General features: G+C 38.1%; 1 protein-coding gene, 1 non-coding gene and 1 pseudogene across 4 annotated transcripts in view; all 3 read right to left on the minus strand.

The window, feature by feature from the left end:
* The window catches only part of BCAP29 (B cell receptor associated protein 29), a 40519-nt gene that overhangs the window by 5538 nt on the left and 16202 nt on the right, over nucleotides 1-18779 (minus strand). The window lies entirely within an intron of this gene.
* LOC137229589 (U5 spliceosomal RNA) lies at nucleotides 6405-6526 on the minus strand (annotated as a pseudogene).
* LOC137229646 (small nucleolar RNA U109) lies at nucleotides 15386-15515 on the minus strand. The gene has a single exon (XR_010945798.1). It is a non-coding gene; the product is annotated as a small nucleolar RNA U109 (small nucleolar RNA).

The raw sequence follows: 18779 nt of genomic DNA on the forward strand, positions 1-18779 counted from the left end.
CCTTTACTCAAATTCACCAACTGTTGACGATATGGTACATCTGTAATTGTATTCTCTATCTCCACACATGCACAATCATTTTCTTGAACCATCTGAGACTAAGTTACAGACATCCTCCTCCTCTACCCTTAAGTACGTCATTGTGTACTTCCTAAGAACAAAGATATTCATCATATAGTTAGCAAATTTAGGAAATTTAACACCAATACAATACCCTTTATCTAATCTACCATCCATATTCCAGTCTTGGCAACTGTCCTAATTATGACCTTTTTATCATTTTTTCAGTTCTAGTCCAGAGATCCAGTCCTATATCAAAGATTAACAGTAAGTTGTCATGTCTCTTTAGTTTCCATTAATCTGGAATAGTTCCTCAGCCTTCCCCCTGCCTTCTTCTCCCCTATCTTTCAAGACATTGACATTTTTAAGAATGCAGGACACTTTTTTTTTAATAGAATGATTTCCACTTTGATTTTGTCTGATGTCTTCTTATGATTAAATTCAGGTTATGCCTCCCACTTACATATAAATATGACATAAATGATGCTGAATGTATCTCAAGGTATCATATCCAGAGGCCCATCTGCCTCTCACTGGTTTTTCCATATTATAGTTATTTTCCTCCTTGTAACTAAGAAGCAGTGAGAAGACAATTAAGACTATGTAAACATCCTGTTCCTTGTCAAAACATCCCCCCTATATTTAGCATCTACTGATCATTCTTGCCTAAACCAATCTTTGTTGTGATGGTTGCAGAATGGTGATTTTCCAACTTCATCATTCCATCCAAATTTATCAGTCAGCATTGTACTACAAAGAAGAGCCTTCCTTTCTTCTCCATCCATCCATCCATCATCAGTATGAACTAATACATTCCTATATTTTCAATGACTTATAATTCATTACTATACTTAATTTCCCCCAGATTTGGCCAGTGGGAACTTTAGGCTGGCATCCATGTCCTTCGACTATGCCCCCAACAGTTTCTGGCACAAGATGTTCCAGGCTTATCCTAACACCTCCCAGGCTCAACCTGGACTCAGGCATTATAGAGCAGAGTTTATCAGAAGGGTCTACTTTTGAAAAAACTGAGGGTGGAAAAAATATTTTATCATTTTTACTAAGGGCTGGGTGACAATATTTCCTTAAGAACAATCACTTTCTTATACAAAGCTGAAAAATATGGGGTGTATAAGTGGCACTTAAAGACTTTAACCTCAAGATGATACACAAATATGGCTACATATTAGTCTTTGTCTACCAAAAGGGTACAATCTAAGTCAGCAAATTAGGCAGAAGTTAAAAAAAAATATATATATGAGATAAACATTTAAGTCAACATATTGCGTAGAAGCTAATGAGCAAATGTGTAGAAGGGAAGAGTAGTGTAAGATGGACTGGAGAAATTCTGGGAATCCTGAACTGGCTCTGCATACAATTCTGCACATGTAGCCTTCACAAGTTCTGCATTTGTAAATTTTTTAGGGTAGGATTTTAGGAAAGAAAGTGGGATTTATAAAACTTAAGTCACTTTTTTGGCAAAATGAAATTACAGGTTCTGTTTATAAACAGTTTGATTGCCTTCCCTCCTGAGAAGCCATCATATGTTATATATAAGTATGTAAGTCACTATCAACTGAAGTGCCTTTTGTATCAATACTTTCTAGACTATTTTGTCAAATTAAACTCTCTGCATTGTTCTACATCTGCATTGTCCAATAAATGTTCTACAACTGTGCTGTCCAATATGGCAGCCACTAGCTTCATGTGGCTACTGAACACTTTAAATGTGGCTAGTGCAACTGAAGAACTGAGTTTTAAATTAAATCAAATTTAAATATTTATTTATTTATTTTTAATGAATTATTTTTGGCTGTGTTGGGTCTTCATTGCTGCGCGTGGGCTTTCTCTAGTTGCGGCGAGCGGGGGCTACTCTTCGCTCTGGTGCGTGGGCTTCTCATTGCGGTGGCTTCTCTTGTTGCAGAGCACAGGTGCTAGGCGCACAGGCTTCAGTAGTTGTGGCACATGGGCTTAGTTGCTCTGTGGCATGTGGAATCTTCCCGGACCAGGGATGGAACCCGTGTCCCCTGCATCGGCAGGTGGATTCATAACAACTGCGCCACCAGGGAAGTCCCTTAAATTTTGATTTAAATAGCCATATGTAGCTAATGGCTAGCCATAATAGACAGCGCAGCTTTATAACTTCCTCCACATTACTTCTATAGGTCCATAAATCTAAACTAGGTATTAAAAGTTGAATTTGACAAATTTTATGCGTCACTTAGTAAAGAAGGGCATGGGTTAGATGTGGAAGAGAGATTTTTGGTAGTTGGTTAGATTTCATAGGGACCACACCCACAATACAAAGATTTACACATTACTTTTCAATCTGTGTGTAAGGCCTTTCCTAGATGATACTTTTTTTTAAATTAATAAATTTATTTTTGGCTGCGTTGGGTCTTCGTTGCTGTGTGTGGCCTCTCTCTAGTTGCGGCAAGCGGGGGCTACTCTTCGTTGCGGTATGCGGGCTTCTCATTGCGGTGGCTTCTCTTGTTGCGGAGCATGGGCTCTAGGCGCACGGCAGTAGTTGCGGCACACGGGCTCAGTAGTTGTGGCTCGTGGGCTCTAGAGCTCAGGCTCAATAGTTGTGGCACAGGGGCTTAGTTGCTCCACAGCATGTGGTATCTTCCTGGACCAGGGCTCGAACCCATGTCCCGTGCATTGGCAGGCAGATTCTTAACCACTGCGCCACCAGGGAAGCCCCCTAGATGATACTTGAAAATACAAAACATGGTGTTATCTTCAGTTCCTTCCTTACTAAAAATGTTTACGAGCCTGGACTTACTTTGGTATATAAAAAGCAGGGACTTCCCTGGTGGCACAGTGGTTAAGAATCCGCCTGCCAATGGAGGGGACACACACAGTTTCCATCCCTGGTCTGGGAAGATCCCACATGCCATGGAGCAACTAAGCCCGTGCACCACAACTACTGAGCCTGTGCTCTAGATTCCGTGAGCCACAACAACTGAGCTCGCATGCCACAACTACTGAAGCCCACGTGCTTAGAGCCGGTACTCTGCAACAAGAGAAGCCACCGCAGTGAGAAGTCCACGCACTGCAATGAAGCGTAGCCCCCACTTGCCACAACTAGAGGAAGCCCACATACAACAACAAAGATCCAATGCAGAAAGGAAAGAAAGGAAGGAAGGAAAGAAAAGAAAGTAAAGAAAAGAAAAGAAAAGAAAAAAGAAAGAGAAAGAAAGGGGGCTTCCCTGGTGGCGCAGTGGTTGAGAGTCCCCTTGCCGATGCGGGGGATACGGGTTCGTGCCCCGGTCCGGGAAGATCCCACATGCCGCGGAGCGGCTGGGCCCGTGAGCCATGGCCGCTGAGCCTGCGCGTCCGGAGCCTGTGCTCCGCAATGGGAGAGGCCACAGCAGTGAGAGGCCCGCGTACGGCAAAAAAAAAAAAAAAAGTTGGTCAGGAGGTTGTATTGAACAGTTCATCTTAATGTTAAAAACGATTTATACTTAAATTTTTGAAATGAATAAATTAATTAGGAAATTCTTAGATATCAACTCATTAGTTCCTTATTAAAAGATACTATTTTTCTCATGACTTGTTAGGAGAAAGAATGAGTCAAGTGGAACTACAAATCTGTAGAAGCAGCTAGAAAACCACTTGTACAGTCTATCCAGAAGTTTCTTCTCATCATGAATGGTACGAAGCTATAACAAAACAACTGCAGGCAAATCCTGTTTTTCTTGCACTTATCAAGCCAAGGCATGAACTGTGTTTCTTATTTTATTTTGTATTTCAGTGGATATTAGTAAACCTAATGATGACTATTTTACTGATTTCACTCTAATTAGGAGAGGATGTTACTGTCTAGGAGCCTTTTGGACTGTTTCCTAGTCCTTTCTCTACCTCTCATTTTATAAAAATTACAATATTCTGTTTTGGTTGTCTTCTACCTCCTTCTGGAACTGCCTTCATGACTAAGGGATTATATAAACTTGTTATCTGACATTTGAATATGCTTGTTTTATTTTGAACCATGTTATTTTGGAAACAGCATATATACGGAAGACATCAGACAAGGAGGCTTGAGGTGATACATCTAAGTCACTATTTCAATTTTCTCATCTGCAGAAATGAGCTGCTATCATTTGCCAGTAGCGTTACGGAAATGTTGAGATATTTCATGACAATACTGGCCAGATTCATTTATGTTCTCTGGGAACTTTTTGAGGCAAAAATCATTTATTAATATAAAGAATAACCCCAATTAATGTTACAGTGACATGTAGTAAGCCAAAATGTTTGTGTAAAATGCCATGTAAGCAGGCCAAAAATATTTGTGGTTTTCCAAGTGCCAAACTTACATTTATGGAGCTATTTGCACAGCAAGAGGAGCTGGTGAGACCGATGCACTGTGTAACTGTATTGTATCACTGTATTTTCTACCCGGGATAACAGACAGTATTAGCTAAGCTCTGCCAAGAAATGTAAGAGAAAATTTTTAGACACACTGGCGTGGCAGCTCAAGCTGGCTGCTGTACACTAGCTATAAGGATTGTGCCAGAGAAATAAATTTTTCAAATTTTAATTTGAAAAATTTCCCTACATCTAGTGTTGATTTCTTTTCCGTTCATTTGGTTCTATTTTTGAGAACTCGAGAGTGTGACATACCAGAGCTCTTCAGTACTTAATCCTCACATGTACTGTTCCTTTACAGGGACCATCACTGGACCGTTAAGCTACAGTAATGCTTCCAAAATATTTGGAAAGTAGACACACAAACTTCTGTTCAGTAAGGGACATAAATGTGGTTTTAATTATATTGTGGTAATTTTTGTACAAGCCTATATTGTCAGGTACATGCAGGTAAGGTCTGTTTTATTTATCACTTCAATTATCACCCACTCTTTTTTTTTTTTGTGGTACGCGGGCCTCTCACTGCTGTGGCGTCTCCCGTTGCAGAGCACAGGCTCCGGAGGCGCAGGCTCAGCGGCCATGGCTCACGGGCCCAGCCGCTCCGCGGCATGTGGGATTTTCCCAGACCGGGGCACGAACCCGCGTCCCCTGCATCGGCAGGCGGACTCTCAACCACTGCGCCACCAGGGAAGCCCTCACCCACTCTTTTTTAACCTCACATCCGTATGTTGATAAGGTGTGTTGATTCTACTTCCTTTTTATCTCTCCAATCCATCCACTTCACTCAATCTGTTATCACGGTCCTCATCTCTAGTTTAGATTATTGAAATGGATTCCTCACCTTGTTTCTTGGCTACTCTAATTCATTGTCCACAGTAATGTCAAAGTGATTGCTTGCTCCTCCGCCTAAAAACCCTCCAGCAGTGCTCCCCCCACCAAAATGTTAACATATAAACATGGCACATGAGGCCCTTTATGATGGATCCTAGGCTTACTTTTCAACTCTCACCACTACCTCCACCTTATTTTATGCTCCAGCCACAGTGAACACCTTGTAGTACTTCAGAAAGGCATACTCTTTCAGTTACATGCTACTCATTTTGTTAAAACATCCTTGCCCATCTCCTTTCACCTCCCTGCCTGACTCATTCTCTCCTATTTCATCTGGGTAATTAATATTTATCCTTTGAAATTTCAAGAAATTATCCTTGATCTTTTCTGTTGGCTTCTACTTCATCTTGAACTTAATTTTATTATAGCACTTATCATGCTGAGGTATAACTATGTCCCTACCGGACTGTGGACTACTCAAGAAACAAAGCTGTGTCTTGTCTCTCTGTTCTGGGTACCCAGCACTGTGCCTAGCACATGGCAGGTGTCTAAAATATGTTCCCTGAAGGAAGGAAAGAACAGACAAATGAAAAGTCTAAGCTTTAAGCATCTGAAAAATTCACTTGTGTGGAACCAGTTCATTTTTTGAAAATATGATAAATGTCAGGTAAACAATGAGGTACCACTTTAGTCACTTGATAGGAATCTTGGTTGCAACTAAACCAAATTATATCTTTAATGGAAATAAATTCAGGCTAGCTGGAAAGTCACAAAGCAAACAGACCTTTCTTGATATTTTGATAAAAATATAATCACGTTACAAATATCTCATGCTAATTCATAATTAAAAACAAAAAGCAAACGAATACTATTACAGAATCCAGTTTAGTTTAAAAAAAAAAAGAAAACACTGATTCTATCGGGCAGGATATATACAAGATAAGCCTGGAGCACCTTGTAGAGTCAGAAGGATGTACTCAAGAAAAGATAAAGCAAAAAAAAAAAAAAATCCAAAATGATGGGGACACGTCAAAGAGACACAGGAGCCAACTGAAGGAGCTCCCAATGGCTAATGCTAAAAAAATGACTTGAGCAACAAAATAAATAAAAGAGTATTTTTTTCTTTCTTTTTTTTTTACAGCCTTGTTTATTCCCAGAAGGCCTCAAAAAACTGAAGCAATAGTCATGCTTTATCCCTCCCCAGACGAATCTTTAGGAAAAGGCAAAAGATTCATTTGATTATGAAGAGAAGCACGAGTATAGATTAAGAGGATTAAATTATAATCTACAGTATAAAATGAATACCTATGATTAAATAAATAAATAATTAGGGGTAAATAGACATATTTGTGCAGAAGAGTTCCAAAAATTTATGTAGATACTCTCACCTCAAGGAGGTAGGGCATGACCCCCCACTTCTTAAGCTTGGGCTACAAATAGTGACTTCCTTCCAAAGACTACACTATGGGAAGAGGGGGAAAAAAGTAACATTGCATAGAGAAACCTGACAAACACTAACATCCGCCAGGCAGTCAAGGTCAACATCAACAGTGATGAATCATGCTGGTATGTATTTCTGGAATAACGTGATGAAAATGGCACTTTACCCTCTGTGACTTTCCTCTCCAGTCCCATAACTCCAGTCTGACTGTGAAAAATATCAGACAGCTTCTGATAGAGAAACATTCTGTAAAATAGCCAATACTTCTCAAAACTGTCAAGCTCTTCAAAAATAAGGAAAGTCTGAGAAATTATTATAGCCTAGAGGAGCCTAAGGAGACATAAAGCTAAATGTAATGTGGTATCCTGAATGAGATCCTAGAACAGAAAAAAGATGTGAGGTGAAAACTAAGGAAATCTGAATAAACTATGGACTTTGTCAATAATAATATATTATTGACAATAATTGACAATTATTGACCAATATATCCATATTGGTTCATTAATTGTATAAATGAACCATATTAATGTAAGACATGAATAACAGGAGACACTGAGTGTGGGGTATATGATAATTCTCTGTACTATATTGCCTACTTTTCTATAAATATAAACTGTCCTAACATAAAGTTTATTTTAAAAAAGTAGAGTGGGAAAAAACCTCACACAAAACACATGTATACAGGACAAGATATAATAAAATTCATTAGGCTATAAGTACTATCTTAGTAAGAACCTATCAAATATGACCCCTTAAGTTCCATTGTTTTAAATAAACAAAAACTTAATTAAATTTTTCTTTTGTGTAAAATCTTCTGATGTTTTAAAATTATTATATTATGTAGTTAAAACCCCACCAAAGTGGTAATATTAAAAAAAGTCAGTGAGTCGGGAGTGAGGCAGTAGATAAAAGAAAAGCAGATATTCTAGTAAAGAAGCATGAATCTCACTATTTATGATAGCCAGGTCATGGAAGCAACCTAAATGCCCATCAACAGATGAATGGATAAAGAAGATGTGGTACATATACACAATGGAATATTACTCAGCCATAAAAAGGAATGAAGTTGGGTCATTTGTAGAGACGTGGATGGATCTAGAGACTGTCACACAGAGTGAAGTAAGTCAGAAAGAGAAAAACAGATATCGTATATTAACACATACATGTGGAACCTAGAAAAATTGTACAGATGAACCAGTTAGCAGGGCAGAAATTGAGACACAGATGTAGAGAACAAACGTATGGACACCAAGGGGGGAAGCCACGGGGGGGCATGGTGGTGTGATGAATTGGGCGATTGGGATTGACATTAATACACTGATGTGTATAAAACTGATGACTAATAAGGACCTGCTGTATAGAAAAATGAATAAAATTAAATTCAAAAATAAAAACGAGGTAAGCCAGATCACGAAAAGTGATCTAGATATTGCCATAGACTAAAAAAAAAAAAAAAAAAGAAGCATGAACTTAATACATTTCAAGAATATCAAAGTGTAGGTCCCTTAACCTTCATGAATAAATCTTATGTGTAAGAGGTTTAAGTTATTTAAGAGGAGGGTTGAGAGGCAATATGATTATAAATATCTTAAAAATATTTAAAGTTAGTGTTCATAAAAACAGTTTTTATGAAATCCACATTAGGGTCAATTTGTACAACAAATACAGAAGGGCTGTGAGAATTAAGCTCCTTAACAGCGATGAGAAATCTTTACTGTTTTCATCAAGAGTATGAAGAAGGAAACGTTTTTCCCAGTCTCTAACCACTGAGAGTCCATGACACATAAGAGCCCCTCCAAAGATTCCTACTGTTCATGACTAGAGAAGATGAAGCTGTTACACAGGTGAAACTGCCCTAAGACAAGGGAGTCATCCACTCATCTATCCATTCAACAATGTATGGAATGACTACTAGGCATCAGGCATTCTACTAAGTGTTGAGGATGAAAAGATAGGTAGGGTCTTAGCTCTTGTAATACTCATTTTCTAGTCAGAGGAAGACGCACAATAAAGCAACCAACCAACCAACAGTGAGTGCCAAGTGTCATGAAGAAAGTTAGAATAGGGTGATGTGATAAAGAATGACTATGCAGCCACATGAGATGGAGTACTCAGGAAAAGTTTCTCTAAAGTGGTAAAATTTAAGCTACTATCAGTTCTGTCTGCTAAGGGCACCTAGAAGTAATGACACCCCAGTAGCAATGAGCACACCTAGGCTCTAGATATTATTTTCTAAATACCATTCCCTACCTAAAGGCTCACTGGAGAAATGGTTGATTCAAGGGATAGAGGAGGAAAAGTACAAGATAAGCTTGGACTATCTTGTTATACCAGAATGTATGTGCTTACAGAATGGGGGCATGACAAAATGATATGGGACCCAGCTTGAAAAGACTTCCACTGGCCAAATCTGAGACAACCTGAACACTAAAATATAATGCTCACAATGAATTATAATGCAATGAATATATTACACAAGCAAATCAATAAGTAACTGGGGGAAAAAGGGAAAGCTTCTCCTTTAACAATAGAATGGCATCTAATAAATGGAGAAGGAATAAGAGAATTAGAAAATCACCATTTGGAAAATATAAAAATAATAAGTGAGAGGAAAATATGAAGAGAAAGAAAAGGATAAGGCAAGTGTAAAGTGTTATCATTTGGGTACAGGGCATATTTTTTTGGTATTATTTTTGCATCTCTCCTGTGATTTGAATTGTGTGATCTGAATTTATTATGTCTGAATAAAAAGTTAAAAGGAAAAAAATAAATTGCTATGAAGTAGAGCAGAGAAATGGGGCAGTAAGTGAAGGAATATGAGACAAAAGGAAGTTTTTGTTTTTATGTTTTGGGATAGGAGATGCCAGGAGATGTCTGTAGGGTGATAGGAAGTGAGGAAGTAATTGCAGAAACAGCATCCTTGAGAAGGATAGTGGGCTTGGCAGCCAAAGCAGTAGAAGAAGGATTGACACTTAATCCACAGTAACCCAAGGACAGGTAGAGTTTGAGGCCAGCTGAGGGAGGACAGTAGTTTTGGTGGTGAGAAGATGACTTTTTTGATTAATTCTTTGTGTCCAATGAAGTAGGGTGGATTTAGAATTTAGAAGTGAGATGAGAAGATCTAAAGTAGTTCTGAAGAGTGAAAAAGTGAAGATTTTAGAGAAGTTCAATAGGACTGTCACAGTGCTGAGGGACCATCTGAATGCAGTGACCATTTATTTAAAATAAGAAGTTAGTTCCTTCAGCAATGCTGAGATGCTTGAGTGCAGGTACCAAGTGATGGATACCTGACTATCACCAGAGCTCGGTCCTTGAGAGAGGAGGGAAGTAGAGGAGGAAGGGGGGAGGGGGGAGGAAGAGGGGAGGAAGAAGAAGGAGGTAAGTAGTTTGCAAGAGCCTAATTATGATGAACCAGTGTTTGGGGGTGAGATTTATTCATATCTATTAGATAACAGGCCTAGAACACTAAGTATGTGCTGGGGACAAGGAGTTGACTTAGATGTGGCCCTTGCCTTCACAGCACTTACAATCTAGTAAGAAAGATAAACAAATGAAAAGTAATTTCTACAGAGTACACTATTAAGTTAGTATCCATGCAGAACTATGGAGGTCCAGATGGAAGCCACTCAACCCAGCTTGAAGGGAGAGAGTTTCAGGGAGGCTCCTGAGAGGCAGCGATGCTGGAGCTGAAGGATGAGCACAAGCTGGCAGAGTGTGAAGGAAGAGGGCAGTAGAGGCAGACAGACCTGCAGTCCTGGACAAAGGGGAAAGGTGATGAAACACCACTGTTAGGAGGAAAAGCTCCCATATTTAATAGAGTAGGGGTATAAAATTTAGACTGGACAAGGGTGGGGCAGGCAAAACTAGAGATGACGCTGGGGGGCAGATCGCCGAAGACCACGTGTGCCATCCTGAAGAGCTATAAAGGTCACAGGAACCAATACAGAGTTTTAAGAAGTGAAGAAGCATAATCAGATCTGTGGTGTTGCCACCCTAGTGGCAAAGTGAAGAAGCCAGACTAATGGCAGGGACATGCTTTAGAAGGAATGGAAAGAAAGCTGCCCAAACAATTATACTAAAGAGTAAACATTAATGCATGAAACCAATTATAGCTCTATTTGCCACATGAGCAAAGGGGAAATGAGTGATTTTTTGTGTGTGTCTTAATTTCTATACCTATTGCTAGGTATATTGGTGCCTGCCCCTACCCTCTGGGGGACTATGACCATGAATGAGGTTTATGGGTGAAGCGCTTTTGGGTTTTAGAAAAGACAGGGATGTAAGGCATGCTGATACTTATAAGGATTACTGGGACTCGGGGCCAAGGAACTGATGAGCAGGCTTTATAATTTAATAAATAAAATCAGCCCCACTCTTATGCTATTAGCGAATGAAACACCAATAAATGCATGAAGACTTCCTTCATTAATCTTAGCTGGGTTGCTAAGTAATGTATTTAAGAAAAGAATTTTGGCTCTGTGACTTAGCAAAGAATAATTACAAATTATATTAATATGCTGGCTTTGCACTTAAAAATCAGGGTGTACGTTTTAGGCAAAGTACTGTGTAGGTATAGCTTTATACAAACTGCTTTGAAAAGGATATGCTTTATAAAGCAAGTTCGTGTGTAAGCAGAAGCAACACGTGGAATCTAGAAGAATTTACAAACCATCATATACGAGAATTGAAGGAGTCAGTTTACTTTGACTGTAAACAAAGAACTAGTTTTACTACATATAAGCATATATAATTTCTTAAATTATCTGATCAACATTCATTCAACCAGCACTTAAGTGCACAGCAAATTTGATAACAATATTAAGCAGAAACCAATCTCTTCAACACCATTATTTATACTGAAAAAGGTATTCTTCCTTACTTCAAGATCCTTAATAGGGGTCAGTAAACTACTCCTGTAAAGGGCCAGACTGTAAATATTTGTAGCTTTCTTTTTATTCTCTGGCCGCACCACTCGGCTTGCGGGATCTTAGTTCTCCAACCAGGGACTGAACCTGGGCCCTCTGCAGTGAAAGCTCGGAGTTTTAACCACTGGACTGCCAGGGAACTCCCTTATTTTCAGCTTTCTATGCCATGCAGACTCTGTCCAGTTTACTTAACTCCACAACCACAGAAAATATGTAAACAAATGAGCATGGTTTGTTCTAATAAAATTTAATTTCTAAAATCAAGGCAGCAGGTTAGATTTGGCTCATGGGCCATAGTTTTCTGATCCTTCTCCAAAAACACACTTCTACTTCTTACCACTTTTCTCTTAGACTATAAATTTACTGAAAAGAAATATAAATTAAAGTATCAGAGCATAAGAGGAGAGGAGGATCCAAAGTATACTGGAAATTTTAAGAAACCTCTTAAGAAGTTCCCCATTTTATCCCTTCCAATTTTGCTTATAGAAAGAACAAAGGCTATACAGACAGTGGATGCTGCAATGAGATTTAGTTTTACAAAGAAAAGGTTTTTCCTTCTTTAATTTTCCAGCTCATTTTCCTAGCTGATTGTTTTCCATCCATTTCAAAAGTGTTTTTAGAGCAGAGTTGTCCAGCTTAATTTCGTTACTGCACTTGGCAGTAAACATAAACCTGATACAAGCTGATCCAATCTATATGTCCATCAACATACTTGGAGAACTATGCTTGATAATATTCTTATCACCTGGAACATTCTGTTATTCAGTATGCATTTAGCACTCTCCACTCCATGTTTTTTAGTAAACTAACTCATGTATCACACAGGGGAAGAAATAAATTGTAGTCACTTTATGTATATATGTTGGATCCATCCATCTGGGTTATAAAGCTCTTCAGGGAAGAGACTGTTTTCTCTTGCTTTAATGCCCCTCTGTAGACCTAATAAAAGCTTTTCCTCAGGTAGCATCAGTCATGCTTGCTGGTATTGTCAATGCTATGAAAGGTATCCTTGAATTTCTGTCTTCAGTTACTATCTTCCCTGTAGCTATTCCTCCTGGTCACTGGATGACACTTAAATAGTTTATTTTATATAGGGCCTGCAAACAGATAGGAAGCTCACAAAAAGGAAAACATCACAACTAAATGGGAATGTAATAGGGAACAGCAGGAGAAAATATCACCATGATATATTAGTGCCAGGAAAGCAGTCACAGCAAGAAAGCCTCCTTCTTCTGGTTTGACAGTAACATCAACTGCATGTGGAGATAATATAAACTAATAAATGGCAATATATCTTTCATTAAAAAATGAAAAAACAACCTAAGAGCTAAAACCTGACTAAAATGGTGGGTCATATATTTTATTTGCTTTAAATAACTGATGTATTATTAATTACATATAGTCTATTGCCACATCCTTCAAATAAACTATGCTATTCTTTTAAAATATGGACTTTTATTTTTCAGCTAACAAAGGAAGGGAAGGAGATGTTAAAGAAGCAGAAACTTCCAGATAAGTAAACAGAGGAGAAAATACATGTTTTTTTCTTATTCAAAGCATAGAAACTCATTAAAAGGTCATAAAACAAAAAACATGATATGACTAAAACTACCAAATTTTTTAAAGCATTGCAAAATTTAAAATAAGATGGTGGCTTTGATTATAACTGCAAGTTAAAGATAGTTGAATTTACACCCACAAGAATTTGCAACTGTAAGATATGCTTAGTTTGGACTTTGAGAATTTATTTTTAGATAGATAGATGGCTCAAACAGTTCCTCTGTAAGGAACTCAAGAAGAAGGAATTTAGGGTTACTGATATACAGAATAGTAATTCCCTTGTAATTTTCTCTCTTATCTTGATCTTCAATTTCTCTTGTAAAGCACTTCAACTATCTTCACTCCCTGGTCCCTATGTTAGTATGATTTGTTTATTACTGGCATTAGAGGGTGATGAGTTTTAAAAAACACTTGAACATCTTTAAGGGTAGTGAAGTTGGTCTGTAAAAGGAAATGCTAGAATGCTAGTTCTTTTCAAGGTAAGCCACAGTGACAGAGAAGCATTTATCCAGGAACAGAGTTGAATAAACTAGTTGAGAGTGGAAAAATATAAACCTTCTATTTGGCAAAGGAGAAGTTTAAATAGGATTAGAAGATTCCATTTCCTGGTCCAAATCTAAGGTCCCTGTTATATGCTGCCAATACTTAGGAACACAGAATGGGCCTTTACAATCAGTTTCTGTTCTGTTTGTATATACTTTGTTTAGATAGCATTTAAAATTTGCTTTATCTCCAGCAATACCACTCCTGGGTATTTATCCAAAGAAAACTAAAACATTAGTTAGAGAACGTAAGATACATGCACCCTTATGTTCACTGAAGCATTATTTACAATAGCCAAGACATGGAAGCAACCTAACTGCCCATCAAAAGATACATGGATGAAAAAGACGTAATACACACACACACAAACACATGCACGCGCACACATGCAGACACACACACAATGGAACATTAATCAGCCATAAAAAAGAATGGAATCTTGCCATTTGTGACAACATGAATGGACCTAGAAGGGATCAATGCTATGCTAAGTGAGGTAAGTCAGACAGAGAAAGAGCAATATGTATTATTTCACTTATATGTGGAATTAAAAAAAGTTAACAAACATAACAAAACATAAACAGAGTTTTATATATAGTGAGAACAAACAGGTGTTTGCCAGAGGGGAGGGGAGGTAAGGGGAAGAAAGAAATAGGTGAGGAGATTAAGAAGTACAGATTTCCAGTTGCAAAATAAATGAGTCACAGGTATGAAATGTACAGTGTGGGGAATACAGTCAGTAACTATGTAATATCTTTGTATGGTGACTTATGGTAACTAGACTTGACTAGACTTATCGTGGTGATCAGTTTGAAATGTATAGAAACAGCAAATCACTATGTTGTGTAAAAGGAACTAACATAGTGTTGTAGGTCAATTATACTTCAAAAACAAACACACTCATAAAAAAGAGACCAGATTTGTGGTTACCAGAGGTGGGGGGGGGAGGGGCAATTGGGTGAAGGCAGTCAAAAGGTACCAACTTCCAGTTATAAGATAAGTACTAGGGATGTAATATACAACATGATAAATAGAATTAACACTGGTGTATGTCATACATGAAAGTTGTTAAGAGAGGAAATCCTAAGAATCCTCATCACAAGAAAAAAAGTTATTTTCTATTCTTTAATTTTGTATCTGTATGAGATGAAGGATGTTCACTAAACTTATTGTGATAATTGCTTCATGATGCATGTAAATCAAATTATTACTCTGCACACCTTAAACTTATACAGTGCCATATGTCAACTATATTTCAATAAAACTGGAGGAAAAATAAATAAAAATTTGCCTTATCCTCAACAGGTATGCTTTTTATTTTTTGGCTGCGCAGTGTGACATGTGGTATCTTAGTTCCCTGACAAGGGATGGAACCCGCATCTCCTGCACTGGAAGCACAGAGTCTTAACCACTGGAATGCCAGGGAAGTCCCTCAATAGTTATGCTTTTTAAGGACAGTTTTAATTATGCTCCATGTTAAATGATCTTACAATGAATAAGTTATATGAATAGTTCCAAAAAAATTGCTGATAGAAAGAAAAAGAAAGGAAGGAAGAAAAGGAAGGAAAGGAAGGAAGGAAGAAAGAATAAGGGCAGGGTCAAGGAATTTGCCTCAATCATTTTTTTGTATTTTCTTCTTTTTCTTTTCCCTTTATGTAGGAGAAATACACTACTACTCAACCTCTACTATTAGAATGGCAGCCCTGGTAACTTTCAATGTAGCATGTTATGGGTATACTATTGCTCCTAAAAGAATGAGGAAGCGACATGTCCACAGGTAACTCGATCACTTTCAAAACTGTATCCACTTTTACCACTGCCTGGATGCACGCAATGACTGAATGGTACGTATTTCCTCGCAGTGGTTAAGAATTCACCTGCCAATGCAGGGCACATGGGTTTGAGCCCTGGTCCGGGAAGATCCCACATGCCGCAGAGCAACTAAGCCCATGTGCCACAACTACTGAGCCTGCGCTCTAGGGCCCGCGAGCCACAACCACTGAGCCCGTGTGCTGCAACTACTGAAGCCCCCGCACCTAGAGACCATGCTCTGCAACAAAGAGAAGCCACATGAAAAGCCCGCATACCGCAACAAATAGTAGCCCCCCTCGCCGCCACTAGAGAAAGCCTGTGCGCAGTAACAATGACCCAACGCAGCCAAAAATAAAAAATAAGTAAATAAAATAAATAAATTTAAGAAATTAATTAAAAAAAAGAATAAATACTGGGAAAGTATTAAGAATAAATACTGGGAAGCTCTCCTGGAAGAGTCTTTAAAAGTCAATCTCCTTGGATATCAGAAGGTTTTCCACTACATACAAGGTCTATTTTTATTATGAGGGCTTGTGAACTTTGTAAATTCTTTAGAGCCTAAGGTCTCATTTTTCATGGCACTGACCTTTCCCAATTACTCCACACACTGGGACATCAGAGTTACCATTAAACAAATCATTAAAAATGACAGATCAGGTCCTTACACCTGACTAAGTTAGTCCTGAGTGTAAACTGGGTGCTTGGGGACATGCACGCTCTCGTTTGGCTCACTGGGGTCATATTACTGCACTGAAGCACAGGTAATTTACTAACTGGTCAAAAATCTAAGCTGGTGGTTAGAAACTGATGGAGATTTTGGCACTACTGATAGAGTGAGTGCTCTTAATACCTGCCTTCAGAATAGCACTTTTCCAATTTGGATTGAATCAGTTTAAACAGACATTTTGTATTTATGCTTTACTTCTGCTAATATATTTGGAGAAAATGTTGCACTTAGATTAAAGAAACACTAAGGGTAAGACCATACATATGGAAAATACTCTACCTCTATTAAGAAACAAACCACACTGCCTATCTACTCAGTTTTCAAATATAAAAGAACTTGCTAAAACATTTCTTAAGCACTGTCAGCCTTAATACCCTCAATTTTTAGAAATCTATGAATATATTTGAATGGTACTATGTACAAAGCATTGTGCTGCTGAATTCATCCAAATCTTGTACTATTAATTTATTTCTTAGTTCTTGTCTTAATGAATTTGATTGGTATAGGTCAAGAGAACATAGCCAGGGTTATACCTCCTTTAGAAATGGAATTTTGATCTTCTCAAGGTCAGTAACAATGTTATATAAAATAAAATGTGTTCATAAAATACTACACACCTTGCAGGAACCAAACAGGACATACTCAAACAGGTAAAATCTGCTTTTACCTCAACACTGATTCACTTTGAAAGCAGTTTTGCAGTCTACACTTCAAACACAGAAGCTTGGCATCTCTTCTTATCAGATCATAAACAAAATGCCTGTATTATCAAAGAGTTCATTTTCTCCAGACATCTGAATTGTCTGTTAAAGAAATATTGAGTTTCTTTATATTACTCAAAATAACCCCGAGTTTAGAGTTATATTTCAGACTTGTGAGGTTAAAGCTCAAAATATCTCAGAGTTGGAATTTTTAAAAGGCAAAGGGAGGAAAAAACTAAGCTGGCCAGGGTTAGGAGAGGTGTAGCATGGCACACAACCTATTCTTGTCTGTCTTTTTATTTCTGTCCTACCCTGCTTACAACATAAGGGAAAGGATCCTTGGCAAATATGAAAAAAAGCAGAAATTTAAAATAACTTTTTTAAACTAATTAAAGGTATTTTGGAAATAGTCCCTTGCATTCTTCAGAAGGATTAGCACCAATATTTTGTGTTGGGTAAAAAAAGAACACTACTTCTCACTTGAAATGTCTGATTACTAAATTTATTTTCATACAAATGTTAAAACTTCATGATCATGTTCCAAATTGTCTGGAATTGCAGAAGAGCCAACAGTACACCAACTATGAGAAGATTTAGAATTTTGAGCTATACTATACCTATCACATCATCTACCACCTTGTCTAGAAGAGTAACTTATTTTTTAACTTACTGCCTCTAAATGATTTTCTTTTTCTTTTTTTACTTTAAATAAGAAGTAGGAAAGTAACTATATATTTTATATCATATATGAAATATCCTACAGATTTTTTTTAAACAGAATTAGCTTTTATCTTTAGGCTTTTCATCTCAAATTCAAATACTTTTTTATTTTTAAATAGGTTTATTTATTTATTTTTGGCTGTGTTGGGTCTTTGTTGCTGCACGCAGGCTTTCTCTAGTTGTGTTGAGCGGGGGCTACTCTTTGTTGTGGTGCACGGGCTTCTCATTACAGTGGCTTCTCTTGGCACGCGAGCTTCAGTAGTTGTGGCTTGTGGGCTCTAGAGAGCAGGCTCAGTAGTTGTGGCACATGGGCTTAGCTGCTCCGTGGCATGTGGGATCCTCCTGGACCAGGGCTAGAACCCACGTCCCCTGCACTGGCAGGAGGATTCTTAACCACTGCACCACCAGGGAAGTCCCTCAAATACATCTTGATGAACTCAACTCTACACAAACAATGTCCATAGATAATCAAACAGCAAGTTATAGTACAGAAACTTCTATTATACTGAGGTCTATTAAAAAAAATCTAAACTTACAAATGGCATAAAGTAGGTCTTTGATTCAGTCACTGAACGTTCTCCAAGTTATTCCCAACACAAAGTAGTGGAAGAGATCTGAAATTGGAGAAGGTCTATGCATTGGTTATTATCTTGACTCTGACTGAGAGGTTCCCCAGTATCTGGACAACATCAAGGACTATGTCATATGCAGGAATGTTGCTCAGGGGTCAAGCCATAAACTTTTATTCAGAGTTTCCTGGGATGACACTGGACTTGGGACTCTTCTGTGCTATGCAGCTACAGGCAATAATAATTTGTTCCTTGTCTAAGAAGAAGAAAATACTAACAGAGCTATTTTTCAAAAAACAAAAAATGTAGGAGAAATAGCTGCCTTCAGGAAAATGGAGTTAGGACGCCCTACCCCAAGTCCTCATTGCAGTGTGTTTTGGAATGAGACATTCAAGCTCTCAGCTGGCATCCTAGGCTGTGGCTTATTCTATCCCTATCCATCTCTTTCAAGGAACATTTTCCTTATATCTGGCAGGTAGAAAGTATTAGGGCTTGAGATAAGCAACGTATTTTCTT

Source organism: Pseudorca crassidens, chromosome 8 (genome assembly GCF_039906515.1).
Source record: "Pseudorca crassidens isolate mPseCra1 chromosome 8, mPseCra1.hap1, whole genome shotgun sequence".
Taxonomy (NCBI): domain Eukaryota; kingdom Metazoa; phylum Chordata; class Mammalia; order Artiodactyla; family Delphinidae; genus Pseudorca; species Pseudorca crassidens.